Raw genomic sequence first — 18090 nt, 5'->3', positions numbered from 1 at the left:
CAAAATCTAGTAAAGCTAAATGTATATGTTGTCGAAAAATATTAAATACAAATTTTAAAACAGGAAAAACAAACAGACACAAAAAAAGAAATATTTAGTTGACATTTGGTAGGTTGTAATTTATTTTTGCAATACTTTGCTTGAATTTAATTGTATTATTTTTCAATTTCTAAATATGCTAGGTGACTAAAATATTATTTTAATAAATATATGTTTAATAAATCTGTTTTGTTTAAATGCACTAAAATACATTGCCTATATTCGCAAAGAAATCGATAAAAATATTCACTTTCAAAACGGGGTGTACTCAATTATCCAGAACACTGTATGTTTCCCCATTTACAATTCATCCTTTAAAAGATATAAACAGCATAATTTCTTGTGCCTGAATTTTGTACCTGGCTTGAAATGTTCACAAAGTCACAAACATGTCAGTAGCCTTATGATTAAACTTAGCAATGACTCCACAAATCATGAGTGTTTTCAACTGTGGCTCCTGGTGAACTATAATTTGAATCCTGCAATGTGAGTATTGCAGACGCAAACGTTGTGTTATCGATGCTAAAACAATATATTTTGCAGCCATATTACAGGGTATATCTTTATGGAAATACTTTGATTACTAATTATTTGTTGCTATCGTTAACTCAAGTCAAGTCAAGTCAATGTTTATTTATAAAGTGCTTTTTAAAAAAAAAAAAAAAAAAGTGCTGTACACACCATCTAAAACAAAGACCAAACACAACAGACATAAGACTCTCATATGATATTGAAAGCCAATGAGTTTAAATGGGTTTTAAGCATAGATTTAAAAACCGAAAAGGGTTGTGGCCTGTCTAACGTGAAGGGGCAAATTATTCCAGGGTTGGGGGGCCACAACTGCAAAGGCATGGTCCCCCTTGTTTTTAAAATGGTGCGTGAAACAGTCAAAAGTAGCTTATCAGCACATCTAAGTGCCCTTGATGGAGTGAACACATGAATTAATTAAGATAAGTATTTTGGTGCTAGTCCATTTAGGCATTTAAACACCAAAACTAGAATCCTAAACTGTAGTGCTCCTGTTTGCATGTCTCCATCAGCAAACGAGCAGCAGCATTCTGCACTATATGCATACAAGTAAAGGCTTATTTTTATAGTTTTGTGTCAAGTGCACACGTACGCATAGACGCATAGCCCTCGTTATGGCTGTCAGCTCGCTGATGTGCCCCTCTCAAAAAATGTAACTACACGTCGCAAAAATGCGTAGCACAAGATCTATGATTGGACGGCTTGGTAGCGCTAATTAGTGTGGGCAAGACCGAGAGCCGCACAAGTCCGTTGGAGCGACTGTTTACAAGTGTGGACTGTTTACAAGTTTTTATTAAGCTCCAGATGAAAACTTTTGTTTTGTGTTTACTTTGTGATTAAAGTTGTTGCACGTCTGCTGGTTCCTGCCTCAAAACGAGCGAGTTTGAACCACTTGTACATTAAAGAAGCGTTCAAAAAAACAACACTAGTGAAGAAACTCGACACAGAGGAACATAAACACCTCACTGCCAACTAGCGTTTCAGAAGTGTTATTGCAAAGCAACAGAAACAGTGCCCTAAAGTATAAATACAAAGCTACGCACGTTACATGCGGTGTGGGTCACACTGATTACTTGACACAGAAGTATAAACCAGACTTAAGGGAGCCTTGGCTAATACCCACATAGAGGGCATTACAATAATCTAGCCGAGTTGAGATAAAAACATGTTTAACCCTTTCAACATCGTTAAAAGACAGAAAAGACTTTATTTGTATAATTGCCTCAGCTGGAAAAACAATAGCTTTAATTACTGAATCAATCTGTTTATCCACGCAACTAACTAACTCGTCTTGTTCCATACACTGTAAAACCCAAAGGGTTAAGGTAACTCAAACCATTTAGGTTCTAAAACTAATCCTAATGAGTAATGTGATCTTAATTCATTTGAATAAATGAAGCAATTTCAGCACAGTAAAACCCAATAAATGAAGAGAACTAAAACCAACTGAGTACAGTAAAACCCAATAAGTTAAGGCAACTCAAACCGTTTGAGGAAACCGATTGTAACAAACCATTTGAGTTAAAAAAATAAAATAATAATAATCTATACGAGTACTATGAACTTACTCCATTAAGGATGAAGAAATTAGGTATTTAATTAACTCATTACCTTTGTTCATTACCACTAAGCTCAAAAGTCGTTTCAAATGAGTAGAATTAACTTTCAGTCAATTTTGAGTTAACTACACTCACTTGATTTGATAAACTGTTGGGTTTTACAGTGTACCTGTATAACTTGGAGGCCACAAAATAATTTATTTTGAAGATTAAAAGAAATAGAAAAAAGAAACTCTGAGACATTTCTGAAAAGACCTGCAGAAGAAAACAAGCCATACAAGTTTTGATCTAGATGAACTGACACCAGCGGGTGAGAACAAAATTTTCAGTAAATTAGGCTGCATGATGGCACTGTCTTTCCTCTGTGGAGGTACTGGATTGAATCAACATTGAACTGACTCAAGCTGAATAATAAGACTGCTGCCTTTTGTTGAATAAAACTTGTTTTAGACAGATTAACTTATAATTTATTGCGCTGCTCTCTCGTTGATCTCTGTGAAGCTGCTTTGACACAATATGTATTGTATTACTTACAGAAATAATAGTGGCTTGACATGAAAGTGAGTACATCATGACAATTTTAATATTAGGGAACGAACTCCATGACTGAACGAAGAAAAATGATCTTGTAAAACAACAAAGAAGTTAATCCAGATCACCTGAAATCATTCCAAATGTTTCATTGCCACATACTCTCCAAATATAACTTGGCCGGCTCAAGTATATACAGTAATTTCGAAGGATTCACAGTCTGTCATTGTCCAAGCGTGTAATTTCAGTGCTGGAAATGTGCATTTGTTCCTTAATAAACCATAACCAGATAATCTCCACAATGTTACATAACGTTTAAATCGTTTTATGAGGTTCGAGGCGAGGTTAATACTGTCATATGTCGTTCTGCAGAGAGAGATCCAGGTTACCGTTCATTATTTTACATAACACGAAACTCCACATTTTAGAACTGTAGCACACTTGCTCGACATATTCCAGTTTATATAATATGAAAACCTACATTGTTTACACTGGGCCCGCAGATTTGGTGAAAAGCCTTGAGATAATCTTAGCTTGTTCATTATGCTATCAGCCACTCAGAAGCGAACTGACAAAAAATGTCATCGCCTGAGCCATAATTACATTTCTAAACCCTGTGCTGGAAAGATAAACACGGATGCTGTGTCTATATTAATATAGCTACTGAGGGAGAGTCATCCATAAGAGAGCAGCACAAACATGCAAATAAAAGGTAATTCGGTGACACCAACAAATGCGCGTCATTTAAGAGGCTGCTTAGCATTATAGCTTCTCCGGTAACAGGCATTTTCTAACAGAATAAGATGTTAGGAGTACTGGTATTTTTCTAACCTAGTCAGCACTGGGATGTTTTACAGTATCAAAGGCAATAGTAAACCATTTACTTTCTCTGACTGACAGGTGGCTGCTTTCAAACGTTAACACTCAATTTTGCATACTGTATTTGCAGTGTAAAAAACAGTGTGACAGAACTCATGAAGGAAAATGCATTTCTCAAACAAGTAAAAGTGATAAATAAAAAAAGTTCGTCTGAAAAGAATTTTAGACATAAAAAAGGTCAATCATCTATAAATTTATGTTGAACATCAATATGCTTAGTTACTAATGATAATGAAAGGAAATTAAAAATAATAAAAGAAAATATACTAAAATTGCTCAATGTCTGAAAATGTCTCAGTGTTTTAAATGAGTTGTATGTTTTAGACTTATCTAAAGCATAATAATACCATAATATGTTTGCAGATGTTTAAGAAACATGCTAAGTGGGCAAACTTGTTTATCTGAAAAGCAATGCTGAAGTCAGATATTCTGCTTTAAACCTATGCGTTACATGCTGGATTGTCTGTCTTGTTTTGGTTCTTTTAACCGCCCACTGCCAATTTAGCCAATTAAATTTCAGCACCCAGGTTGCTTTGCTGGAAAACATCGTTTTTGATTAATTCAGTCAGGAAAGCTTTCAAAGCATACGTCCGCGACTGAAATGTGACCTCCCTTAGACAGTAGCAGCCCAAAATGTGATGCTGATTCAGACTTCCACATGAGGTGGTTTTTAATTAGCAAATAATATAAATAATATAAATGTAATTATGTGACGATATTTGCAGTGATAAGCAATTTGGCTGTTTGAACCATACAAAACACAACAGAAATTTAAATACAACTATTCAAAAGCACAGAATAGTGCACTCACTGCACTCCAACAAATTGGTAAGGTTTACAATCTAATTAATACATATTAAACTTTTTTAACACTATTAAATGTACATGCTGAATCACTCATTTGTGTTGGCTTCCTCAAAGTCACAGTTCAATTACAAATAGTGTATTTTATCTTCAAAATCTGAGGTTAACTATCTGCTGTGCTTTCAGTAGTTTGGCAATAAATGTTATGTAAAATGACATCCAAATATTTTCTAGTATTTAACACTTAATAAAGCACACAATGTGTACCTGAGGTGATCATTGTCATCATCAACTCAACATCAAAAATACTGACACAGTTTTAATGTACATTGTGAAAGCATTATATAAATAAACATGCATTGATTGAATTGAATTGTCATTGAATTGAAATGTTTTCTGTTGTTCAGCTGCAAGAAATAGAAGCTTTTTCTAGAATATAAATTGCAGGTGTTATGTTTGTTAGGACAAAAACTTATTTTAATATGGAAAATATTCCTTTGCCAATGGTTTTAGTTTGAACACAGTTTAAGTTAAATAAGTCTTAAATCAGCCTTTAGGCTCGATAGTCAGACACTTGTTGATGTTGTCAATCTGGCAACCTTTGCTTGCGTACAGCCCTCAGAGCAGGAGCCGAGTGAAAATGTGTTTTGGACCAGGAGTGCAATACCTAGCTCAACCACTGAGTGTCAAACTTACATGCTGCACCTTTAATAATACTGAAAAGACTTACAATTTTATGTTTGTTAACATTCATTAATTACATCAATACTAATACTTTATTATAATTATTATATATTTTTATTAGCCATTTTCCAAACGATGTTTAAAAGAGCAAAGAAATTTTTACAGTAAGTCTGATTTTTTTTTTCTTCTGAGGAAAGTCTTATTTGTTTTATTTAAGCTAGAAAAATAAGTTTCTTGAAAAATATACAGTCAAACATTACTTACTGTCATCATGGCAAAGATAAATTAAATCAGTTACTAGAAATGAGTTATTAAAACTATAATGTTTAGAAATGTGTTGAAAAAATCTGGTCTCTTTTTTGTTGTGTGTGAAATATTACTTAAGATTTGATGAAAGCTGATTCAGTGCAACAATAATTACACAAATACACATTTTTTGTGTGTGAGAGACTTGAAAACTATTGAATTTGAAAACTATAGTTCTATAGTACATAATTAGGTCTGTATTACACATTAATACTATATTAAGTCTGTATAAAAATTAATATTACATATTAGGTCTGTCTGTGTATTATTCAAACTGTCATAAGTATGTCATTGTAATTACCATATTGCCAGTAAACTGTAGAAAATTACCTATATCTCTATGAGTAGAACCTTACTTGTAACTTTTATCATTTTTTAATTTTATTATTTACAAGAGCACAGGACATATACATGTATTTACAGTAACAAAATAACACGCTTAGCTGCTTGGATGGCATCTGGATGTTTGTTATCAGTATACCATTGCAAAAAAAAAACATTTCCAACTTCTTTTTACTTCTAAACAAAGAACAAACAAAAAAAAATTAAATAAAAAAAAGCTTTTCCATCAGTTTATTTGGGCAAGTTTCTATGTTCTTTAAGAATATATCTCAAGAATTCAGAAAAAAAAAAAAAAAATCAATGCTATTGATTGCAGTGTTCTGGTCGCAACCTTAATCACAGATTGACCCAGTGATATACACCAAGCACAGTCTTTTTGCTTTGAAATGCCAGAAAAGGGCTGGTGGACTTATAAAACAAAGAGAGCGTGAATTTTGTTTAGTTTTCCTGAGAAACAGAATAAATTATTGAGAACACAACATCGCCTTGATGTTCAGCGTGAACTTGTTGTATAATTCAACACCCTAAAAAGTGCGTACACTTTCCGAGCTTGACTCGCGGTGCTGGGGCGATCCTCTATAGACCAGGAGACAACAGAGCGAGCGAGCGAACGAGCTGTCAATCAACAGTGACACACAGAGGGCCGTGTCACCACAAAGAGACAGCTGTGCCAATCTCATCTCTGAATGTCAGTGATTGGAATCTCCAGGCTCACAAAAGGAGCAGCCAAATGAGGCTTTTCTGCAAAATCTACCTCGATTGTCATTCCCAGTGATGTGCGCTTCTAAGGAGGTGCGCTGCTCAAGGTCTCTGATTGTCAGCTTCGTGCCACACAATTTCACTTTCTTGCTTTGTGAATCAGAGCAAAGGAGAACAAGAGACATGTGACGAGAGGCGTCAGAACTTATGAGCAACTTTTTCTGTAAATGCCATATTGAGGGCGCAAAACTTCTCAAAGAGCAAAATAAGTAAAAATATCTTACCTAAAACATCGTATTCATGTGAGAATTCAATAAAGGCGCTCACGCTTGGTGGAACATCAAGCCTGTGTGCTTGCACCGGTTAGCGAAGCGAAACGCGCACACACACACACACACACACACACACACACACACACACACACACACACACAGCAGTGGTTCTCATTAGGGGTCCGACATTTCTTAGCCAGCCACAAAAGTTAGTGTTTAAACCCACGCGTGCTTGCTCTAACTGATCATCTGCTGTCTGACAGGAGACATCAGGGAGAGATGACAGCAGTCTTGAATGAGCAGTTCAATAGTACTGCAGATTAGCTTATGTTTTTTGCTGTAGCGTCACTGCCTGGAAATTTGAGGAACAAGACGCTTCGCAAATAACATCAATGAGAAGTGGAGAAACAATAACACTTGTAAACAAATCAGTCACAAAGTGGCTGTCAGACTGGGTAGAGGGGATTGCATTAAGTGCTGGGGTTGTCATGCTGATTTGAGAAAAGGATGACAGGAAAGCGCCACTGCTGTATTTGTCTTGATTTGTTGTTGGGTTTTTTGGGGAAGGGTGATGATGAGGCTGTCATGGTTTGACTTTATTATGTTCTTCAGTTTCAACATCTCGTGGACAGGGATGGCTTGTAAGCTTTAATAAAGAACATCATCCAAATATTTACAGCAATGACTTGCTTTTAACATGGTAGGTAGAAATCACAAATCAACATGTAAACCTTGATCAGTGCCAATCACAAACTCCCTCACTGTCAAATGTCATAATGAATAGTGGACATTGTGCAAATAATGAGTGAGTGAGTGAGTGAGTGCGTGCGTGAGTGAGTGAGTGAGTGAGTGAGTGAGTGAGTGAGTGCGTGCGTGCGTGAGTCTGTGAGTGCGTGAATGAGTGAGTGAGTGCGTGAATGAGTGAGTGAGTGAGTGAGTGAGTGCGTGAGTGAGTCTGAGTGCGTGAATGAGTGAGTGAGTGCGTGAATAAGTGAGTGAGTGAGTGAGTGAGTAAGTAAGTGAGTGCGTGCGTGCGTGCGTGCGTGCGTGCGTGCGTGCGTGCGTGCGTGAGTGAGCGAGTGAGTGAGTGAGTGAGTGCGTGAGTGAGTGCGTGCGTGTGTGCGTGCGTGCGTGAGTCTGTGAGTGCATGAATGAGTGAGTGAGTGCGTGAATGAGTGAGTGAGTGAGTATATGTGTAGGAATTAATGAGTGAGTGTATGTATGTATATGAATGAATAAATGATGTATGAAGAATGAATGAATGAATGAATACATGTATTAATGAATGAATAATTGATTGAATGAATGAATAAAATTTTTAATCACACCCAGAATCCCAAACCTAGCCTATTTCACCCTCACACTGTCCTGCAATGTTGTACTGTTTGTTTTGCACTGTGTTGCACTATCGATATAGCATTGACAATAAGTACCTCATATTATTATTATTAAATACTGTACAAAAAATATCGGTATGGTGGCTCAATGGTTAGCACTGTCGCCTTACAGCAAGAAAGTCGCTGGTTCGAGCCCCAACTGGGTCAGTTGGCGTTTCTGTGTGGAATTTGCATGTTTTCTCTGTGTTTGCGTGAGTTTCCTCCGGGTGCTCCGGTTTCCCCCACAGTCCAAATACATGCGCTATAAGTATTGACAATTTAAATTAAATTGGCCATAGTGTATCCCAGCACTGGGTTTCAAATGGAAAGGCATCTGCTGTATAAAACATACGCTGGATAAGTTGGCGGTTCATTCCACTGTGGCGACCATGGATAAATAAAGGTATTTACAGTGTTCTTGCAGTATTTTTATTATTGTATGCACAAACGGTCTGAGAGTTTCGCAAATGCAATTCTCTGTATGTCTGTACATCTGGCTGAATTGACAACAGGACAACTGACTTTGATATATAAAGAATAAAAAAGAAAGACAAAGAAAAGCAAAGAAAAGCATGCAAGCGAAGGAAAGAAGCAAAGAAAGAAAGAAAGAAAGAAAGCAAAAAAACTAAGAAAAGAAAGAAAGAGAAAGAAAGAAAGAAAGAAAGAAAAAAAGAAAGAAAGAAAGAAAGAAAGAAAGAAAGAAAGAAAGAAAGAAAGAGTTTTTAAAACAGAGCATGTTTGTAAAAAAAAGTCAGTAAAATCGCCATGTAATTCTTAACCGCTCTAATCACAACTACAATCAAATTTATTTATTTATTGACTGCATAAAAAATGCAAAATGTAAACACTGTACATTCCATTAATATTGTATATTATCATAATAAATTTATTACTGTAAACAATGTGTTTTTCCAACACCATGAAATAAACAGAGCATAATATGAAATGTTAGTTTTTTATTTTGTTCACACAAAATGTATTGCTATATTGCACAACCTACTAATGTTGTACAACTAAACCACATGAATGAAAAAAGGCAGAAAAGTAAAGCATATTTCATGGCAAACACATAAAACATTTGTTTCACATTTTTATGGATGCTGCCATTGATTTTTAGCTCAGGATGCCAATTAATGTTTACATGTCATGGACAACAGAAAGCAGTTTTTATGTAATTGATGTGCAGTGTATTTATGCAGAGTTCAGTCAATGAACATCTTCACTGTAAAAAATGTTACTTAGATCTAACTTATAAAAAGTGAGGCAAGTGGTTGCATCGGACGTTTTAGGTTGATTCAACTTCCAGCCTTTTTTAAGTATTTTAAACACTAAAACATTGCTTAAAACAAATGCAATAAAATTAAGTTGAGCCAAATAATATTTCTAAAATTACTCAAATCAGATAAACTTACTTTTTTTGTTAAACTTAACTTACTTATACATTGCTATATGTTGACTGTACACATTTTAATTAAGTATTATGAACTTAATGATCTAAATAAAATTAATCATGCATATGTCATTTAAAACGAATTTAATTGACTTCTGGCTGTAACCTCAGAAAATAAATCGGCGTTTCTATATTGTAAGCACAATATACACTAGTAAACACAGATAAACAGACTTTCCTGTCAATAACAATTAAATAAGAATGGGAAGATGGATTAAAGACCATAACATGTATTCAATATCAATCAATGTTCCTTTTAATAGTGACTACAAAATAGGCCATTAATGTGGCTACACATACACAATACATAAATAAAAACATTAATAATACCAGATCCTATTGAGAAATCATCCAAGGCAACTCAGTGAGGAGATTTGCATATTTTGATGAAGATTTTGGATGTATAATGTCCAGTCCCACAAAGAGTCTCTAATACATCTTAAATGTATACAGTTTTGATGGATACTTGAAGTCGAGGACATCGGTAAGTCCAAACAGGAGCCATCATGCATTTGACAGGTTTGGCAAACCTCTGACAGTCCTATGATAATCCAAACTGTGTTGGGCTGATGGCAAATTTTTCCCGTGGGCAGCCGCATGCACCTCTGATTCCTCACAACTCTATTGGTAGAGACAAAAAGAAACAGGAGTTCAGGTGGTTGCTACCAAACAACATTAAATAGCTAAATACTAAATAGAAAATAACTACAAGTGAAGTTACAAAAGTCCAGTGAGAATGATGCATGGATGAAACACCTTAGTTTATCAGTTAAAAATTACCTTAGTTAAAATTACCTAACTTTTATTTAAAAAATAAAAAAAGGTTATAGAGGTTGTGTAATTACATTATTCCAGGTGTTTTTAGTTATCAAATTTTAAAGAAAACTGTGATTTTACTCAGTGTAACAGTGCATGTCATTGTGGTTTCCTGTCAATCACAGAATTGTTAAAATTTAGGTATTACATTTTTTTGTTTATTTTGGCAACTTATAAAGCATAAGAATGTGTATTTAATTTAGATATTAAAACTGTTTGAAAACGGCTATAAGAAAATTATAGAATACAAATTCTATAATTTAATTGTCATCTTCATTTTGCACCAAACTTTGCACGTCATAATACAAATTTTATTAAATAAATAAATAAATACATTGCCATTTTACACATTACATTAAGGTTTACATTAAATTTTTGCTAAAGCTACATTTAATTGACTTTTTCTTCAAATTTAATGTCACTGGCAAATGACAGTTCAGTGATTCAGTGTTATCAGTTAGCTTTATTGAAAGACTGACAGATAATAAGAAACTGCATTAGGATATTTTTATACTGTTTTTACTGTTGCACACATAAAAAAAATCTTCAGATATCAAATGTAAGTTAATTCTATGGAGCCCACTATTGTTTGCAATTTTACCAATGTTTTACTTACCTGCAAATAATTATAGCTGTAATTGTATCTAATGTTTTTCTTACCTGGATGTGAAGTTTGAAGATCCACAGGTAACAAAATCACTTTGGTATCTAAAGACCAAGAACATGCATTTTAGAATGAGGTGCATACAGTTTAAATGGTTCTGTAAACATCAGTAGTAAATGTAATTTAAGTTAAAATAAATTGTAAATCTGTAATTTATTCACTATGCAGCATTAAAAAACTTATGGACTAAATCTCTAAAACACAAACTTTAAGTTATACTTTCTCTTACGTTAAACACAAACTACTTAACTGTTGCATACGTTTCTGAATTTAATATCCATCCTTAATGTGCTGCTATAACTTAGGTGAGCTAACTTTAGCTAAGTTAGCGCTAACAAACTGAACCCCCACACCCCGACCGCCCACCAGTGACCTTGTTAATCGGTTCTGCAATGTTAGTTTTACCTACTAAGTGTTTTAAAACTACTTTCACTATTTTTCTCAATAATATCACTTTTAATCGTTAGTATAAACTAGCGTTGGTTAGCGTTAGCCAACTTAGCTTTCCATGTGAGAGCAGTCTAACTGTTAACATACCTGAGGCTACAGTACAATTTACAAAGCTAAAACCTCACCTGCCTAGCGAAGACAGCAGTTTTGCATGACTTTACAATTATCATTCGGCTACATTTGCAACTTACCGTGTTAATCAGATCCGCTGCTGGGAGCAGTTAATGTCGACCATTGCAGAAGCTGCGTCTGCCTGCTAAATCCCGGGCAATGAAAAAGGAGTCACGCCAAACTATTAAAATCACGTTTTATGAACACCTGCCCACATCGACAGCTGCTCTAATAAATTGTCTGTGTCAACTCACTTTTATAACATTTATTCTACACAATAACCACGTACAAAAATCTACTCAAATAAATTGCATTAGTTTTATTTAAAATATACAGTTATATAAAAACTGATATATTTTAAGTAAAGAGGAAGCAAATTTTATTTTTTTGGTATAAAACAAATAAAATTAACTAGATTGCAATTATTTAAAGTAGATAGAACCAACTTTGTGAGTGTAGCACTTTTTACAGTGTTGGTTAAAAATGTAATTTCTCTGCCATGCTGTGTAATTAGCAAACAGTTCATATGAGCAATATTTTGAGCTGTTTTCACATCGCTATTGTTTTGTTTTATTTCTTAGTTTGACTGAATTGTAAAGATGTGAATTAAATTAGCATATTTGGGAAAAAAAGAGATTTTGCTGCATGTCAGCTTTTCACAGAATTATCCTTTCAAATCTCAAAATCATACTGTAAAGGAACTAGACAGTGCTTAACCGATGTGGGATTTTTAATGGACAATGCCAAAGCCAATCTGGCGAATTGACCAATATAAGGCTGATAAAAAATAAAAATGAATAAATAAATAAATAAATAAATAAACATGGGTAACACTTTATAATAAGGTTTCATTAGTTAATGTTAACATATTTATTTACTAAAATAAACAAACAATGAAAAATACATTTATTACAATATTTAATTGCATTTACTAATGTTAGTTAAATGAAATAACATTGTTCATTGTTAGTTTGTTAACTCACATTAAATGTAACAAGCATGAATTGGATTTTATTAATGAATAAGTAAATGTTGAATTATGACTTATAAGTAGGGATGTCCAGATCCGATCACGTGATTGGAAATTGGGCCCGATCCCACAGTTTCAGACTCGATCAAAATCGGACGTTACCTCCCAATCAGGCCTCGAATAAATATGTACATGTACATTTTTTATTATCATTATTTTTTTAACACATCTATAGTATGCGGTGGCACAGAGCTAGACCTCTTTCTTGACTTTACACAGAAACAGCAACGCGTGTGGTATGACATCACTTTATTACAGAGATGCTATTGGTTAAATGCGGGCAAAGTAGAACACAGAAGCAGATTAAAGCGGAAAGAGCAAGTATGTCTGCTTTCTGGGGGTATTATAAAGCTGATGATGTCCAAATTGCCATAACAAACTGTGAGATATGTAAACTTTGGGTTGTCTGCCGGGTATTTTAAGTTGAGGTACTATTTTTATAAGCTAAAGTCCAAAATTGTAGAATTGATTTTATTTATTACTTGACTGTTCAAGCTACCAAAGAGGAAGTGCTCTGTTTGTTAACAGAGTTAATGGAGGTTAAAATAAGGTGAATAAAAAAATAAGGAACTAGCTCTGTTTCTTCGCTCTTATAGTCTTTTAAAAAAAAATTTATGAATTATAGAAGTAAAATCAAATGAGTCAGACTCTGGCTTGTTGGCTAAAAAACCTGACTGGGACATTTATAATCGCCTTACAAGTTGTTAGTTCATGTTAGTAAATACATAAACTAATAAAACCTTATTGTAATATATGACCAATATATCAATTGCAGAATAAACACTTACAGTATGTACTTAAACATTAAATATTAAATATTTATAAATATTTATTAGACCCTAAATGTAAAAAAATATAGCATATAGAGCAGCCTTTTATTCTTGTTGCAGAAACATCTACAAAATAACAATGAGAAAACCCAAACAAACATATACAATTGATGTAACCAACAAAATTCAAACAACACCAAACATATGAATTATTTTTTGTGCACTTTTTTGTCTGCTATAACACTAGCAAAAAAATAAATGATGAAACACCAAAAACAAAAAGTCAAACCTTTAGGAATTTCAATAAACAAATGGTTTGGTAATGTTAAAAGCAGTTACACAGCACGACCCTTTAATTATAGTATGGAATACTATCCTTGTGTATGTTTCATTGTAAAAAAAAAAAAAAAAAAAAGTCTAAAGGCATATAATTACATGCTTGGTGATCTAAGGAAGTCTTAGTCATGTGGTTTTTACTTGTTTTGAGGTAAACAGATTGTTTTTTTTTTTTTCTGAATTTGTTCAAGCTAGTTCTAGTTTACAGTTTAACAGCATTGTACCATGTGCATTTAATGTTTGTTAGGTGCTTGATCCACATCTCAGATTCTCTATCAAATGAGGCATGAATGCACTATATGGAAAACTTCGGCTACAGAGAAAGAATTTTTGGGCAACCCCAGTCTTTAAAAAGAAGTCCAAATACAAGCCAATATATCAGCCATGACTATATATTAGCCAAACATAAAAAATTAAAAAAACAATGCTAAACACAAGTGGATAGCTCTTTTTAATATAGCTTGCAATTCTTTAGATGCATCAAATTATTTTGGTAACAACATAACTTACTTTACAACCACACCAAAAAAGCTTCTAGGAAACAATAATTTCTGAATACTTTTTCAGGCATTTAATAATGATTAGGGATGTAGTAATATTGTAATATTAATAAATAATTACTAAATAGAACAAATTCTGATGTGTATTGCGGATGTAAATGATTTGATTTGTGACACTGAGCTTGTTTTATTCAAGCTTGCTGTATTTCTAAGGTATAATTCATCAAAAAAGTAAATTCCATGCCATTGCATAATGACGTATTTGCAGACATGAAATCACAAGTGAGCTGATGCCCTTGGGTTTCCTGCAAATAAAGCCCAAGTGTGTGTTTGCCCAGGTTGTGAATAAAGCTAAATAGGTAATAAAGTTGTAAATAACTTTCAATTTGTTGCACAGAACAGTCTTTCCCTTCGTAAGACTTCATCATCAGGAGCTGTGGGTAGTAATAATGTTTTGCTTTGCTTGCATCATTTAAATTACTATATTGTGTTTTAGCGGTATAACTAATACTAGCATTTAAGATTTACTCTTTCATTGCAAAACAAAGTTGAACATGCTGCTTTTCTGTACATCCAATGAAGGCAAGTATTCACAGGGTAGATGTTTTTGCATGAGAATGACACATTTACAGACAGTCAGTGGCAATATAACTACTCTAGCCTACAATGTAATGTCGAATACAACAGAAGAGGGGAACTGATAATGAAAAATGTCTCATTTTACTATGGAAATTGTCTATTTATGTGTAGTCAATGACAGAATGCAAGTGTCTAACATTATTAACAATCCAACTTCAGAATTATGAATAGTGGTATTCTTATGTCATCACTGTACTGTGTGTTGAGATCCAGGACCAACTTGAAGTCTATTTAAGTTCACCGACCTAGTCTATGCAAAATTTAGCATATTGAGTTACTTATTGAAACATGACTTGAGTGTATAGTTACACCTATAATAATGAAGCAAATACAAGAAAACTGACTGCCACAATCCTCAGTAAATCTAAATCATTTGGTCCTATCAATTTTGCTTTTGAAAGAGAAACTTCTATAAATGCGCATGCAATTTTTTAAATCTTATTTCATGTCAAACTAGAAAATTAATGTCCAGAATCTTGGTGTTATTCTGGTGTCAGATCTGAGTTTCAGTAGTCATTTCAAAGGAGTCCGTAAATCAGCATATTATCACCTCAAAAATATTGCAAGAATTAGATGCTTTGTTTGCAGTGAGGACTTGAGTAACTTGTTCATGGTTTTATCACCAGCAGGATGGATTACTGTAATGGACTCCTCATCAGCCTTCCCATAAATACAGTAAGAAAATAGCAGCTCATCCAGAATGCTGCTGCAAGGGCTTTGACCATAACCAAAAAAAATAAAAATAATAAATAAATCAAAGCAAAAAATAAATAAATCAAAGCACATCACATCTGCCCTCAGGTCTTTGCACTGGCTCCCAGTTACGTTCAGAATAGATTTTAAAGTATTAAAACTTGTCTATAAATCACTAAATGGCCTAGGACCTCAATACATTACAGATATGCTCACTGAATACAAACCTAACAGATCACTCAGATCTTTAGGATCAAATAAATCAGAAATTCCAAGAGTTCAGTCAAATCAGGGTGAATCTGCCTGCAGCTACTACGCCCCCTGCTGATGGACTCAGCTTCCAGAGATGATCAGGTGTGCTCCAACATTACGCACATTTAAATCAAAGCTTAAAACACATCTGTTTAGCTGTGCCTTTACTGAATAAGCACTGTGTAACATCCGACATATCGCACTATTGTGTCTTTCTCTTCTTTGTCATTTGTTTATAAATGGTTTTAACATATTTTAAAGTGTTTTTAATATTTTTTTTCTTTTAATTTTTACACTAGTCTCCTTTATTCCTGTTTATGTAAATCACTTTGAATTACTATTGTGTATGATGTGCCACATAAATAAACTTGCCTTGCCATAAAGTCAAGAGTTGAAATAACTTTCTAGCATGAAATCCTGATATTTTTTTAATGCCAACAGCTATGATGTTAGTGAATCTATCCCTAAGAATGCTAAAAACACACTTTATGTAATAGCACCAGAATCACCTGGCATCTATGACTAAAGTTACTAAATCATAAACAAATGTGACCACAGTTTTCACAAGAAAAAAAAAAATAGTTTTATATTTAAATGCACACTTCCAGGGGGTCCTCCTGCGCCAGCCGACAAGTGCCATTAAGATAAAGAAATGTCCATCTAAAAAAGCAGCTAAAGTTGAAAAAATCTAACGTCTTTCTTCCTTTCTCAAGAGCAGTGTACAGCTTAACAAATGTGTTTTTTATTGCCTTTTATTTATTATTCATGATCTCTATTCGTGAGGTCACAATTCAATGATTTTCCAGACAAGAATAAAACACAAGGGCCCCCAAAATGTTCAGTATTAGCTCGGAGCAGAACTGAGACCAACAACACAGATTTATATCAATAAAGCTGCAGCATCAAATCATCAAATATTCAAGTTTCAAGAAAAAATGAAGAGATCTGCAATCTCTATAGCATTACATGGACTGACAGGTCACTTCAGGAGAACATTAAAGACTTTCATTACGCAATTATCAGCTCATGTCACCATTAGTGCTAAAAGAGACCTGCGAGATTGAAAGATCGGGTCACTCAAAGCATCATCAGGTTTTTTTTTTTTTCTTCACCACAGTTAACAACCCTCTTTAGACGTAACCTTTAAGGTGAGGGCCATTGAAATCTCTCTTAAAAGTAATGATCCTAAATGAGCAGTGGCATGAAAGGCATGAGAAATGTCCTCTGAACCGAGTTAAAAGAACTACTACTAGTACTTTGAACATGCACGGATGCAGACAATGATCATCTCTGGAGAACAGAAAGAAACTCAGCAGGCACCTTGATGTCAAAATGAAATTTAAAAAGTATCAAAAAAAATGTCCACAAATGGCAAATCAATGTCAGTAGACTAGCTTGTCAAAACGACCCAATATTGGCATAAAAAATCAAAAAGCAATTACAGGACAGTCTTAAAAAAATATTTTTGATGTGTGTGTGTGTGTGTGTGTGTGTGTGTGTGTGTGTGTGTGTTTGTGTGTGTGTTTGACATCAGTTAGATGTTAATTTGATGTATTGACATTAAGGTAGCTTTCTGTAATGAGTTGTTTTGTGGTGTGTAATGTGGTGACAAGGGTCGAATTCATTCATTCATTTATTTCACTTTGGCTTTGTCAGGTGTCAGTGTTGTTGTGTTCCATGTGCTTCTGTTCACAACATGTGATTCCTTTGTTCAGTTTCCCCACCTGTCGTTATGTTCAGTAGTTCCACCTGTGCCTCTTTCCTGTGTGTTATCTGTTCAATCATGTCCTGTGTATTTAAACTCCTGGTTTCTGTTCAGTCCTTGTCCGGTATTATATTGTCTACAACCCTTGATTCCTGTGTGTCTATGGTCCAGTGTCTTTAGTGATTGTTTTGCTAATAAATACGTGTATATTTTGAGATAATTCCTGAGTTTCGTGTGTTTGTGAAGAGAGAGAGAGAGAGAGAGAGAGAGAGAGAGAGAGAGAGAGAGAGAGAGAGAGAGAGAGAGAGAGAGAGAGAGAGAGAGAGAGAGAGAGAGAGAGAGAGAGCATGACAGGCTTAGCTCCTATTTTAGAGGTTGCCACAGCAAAATGAACCGCCAACTATTCTGACATATGTTTTACGCAGGAGATGTCCTTCCAGCCACAACCGAGCACTGGGAAACACCTATACACACTCATTCACACACACATTTATGCACTACAGACAATTACGTTTATTCAATTCACCTATATCGCATGTCTGTGGGAGAAACTGGAGCACTCACAGAAAACCCACACACACATGGGTAGAACATGCAAACTCCACACAGAAATGCTAACTTGCCCAGTCGGGACTCGAACCAGTGACCTTCATGC

General features: G+C 34.4%; 1 protein-coding gene and 1 long non-coding RNA gene across 8 annotated transcripts in view; both read right to left on the bottom strand.

The window, feature by feature from the left end:
• galntl6 (polypeptide N-acetylgalactosaminyltransferase like 6) overlaps window positions 1–18090 on the bottom strand; it is a 727623-nt gene that overhangs the window by 336924 nt on the left and 372609 nt on the right. The gene's annotated exons all lie outside the window — the stretch shown is intronic.
• LOC137495611 (uncharacterized) lies at window positions 9703–11688 on the bottom strand. The gene is made up of 3 exons (XR_011015550.2): window positions 11591–11688; window positions 10946–10993; window positions 9703–10090 (listed from the first exon to the last, which is right to left on the bottom strand). It is a non-coding gene; the product is annotated as an uncharacterized lncRNA (long non-coding RNA).

This window comes from Danio rerio, chromosome 1 (genome assembly GCF_049306965.1).
Source record: "Danio rerio strain Tuebingen ecotype United States chromosome 1, GRCz12tu, whole genome shotgun sequence".
Taxonomy (NCBI): Eukaryota; Metazoa; Chordata; class Actinopteri; order Cypriniformes; family Danionidae; genus Danio; species Danio rerio.
Note: the sequence above shows the minus strand (reverse complement) of the source record. Positions and strands in the feature narration are given on the sequence as shown.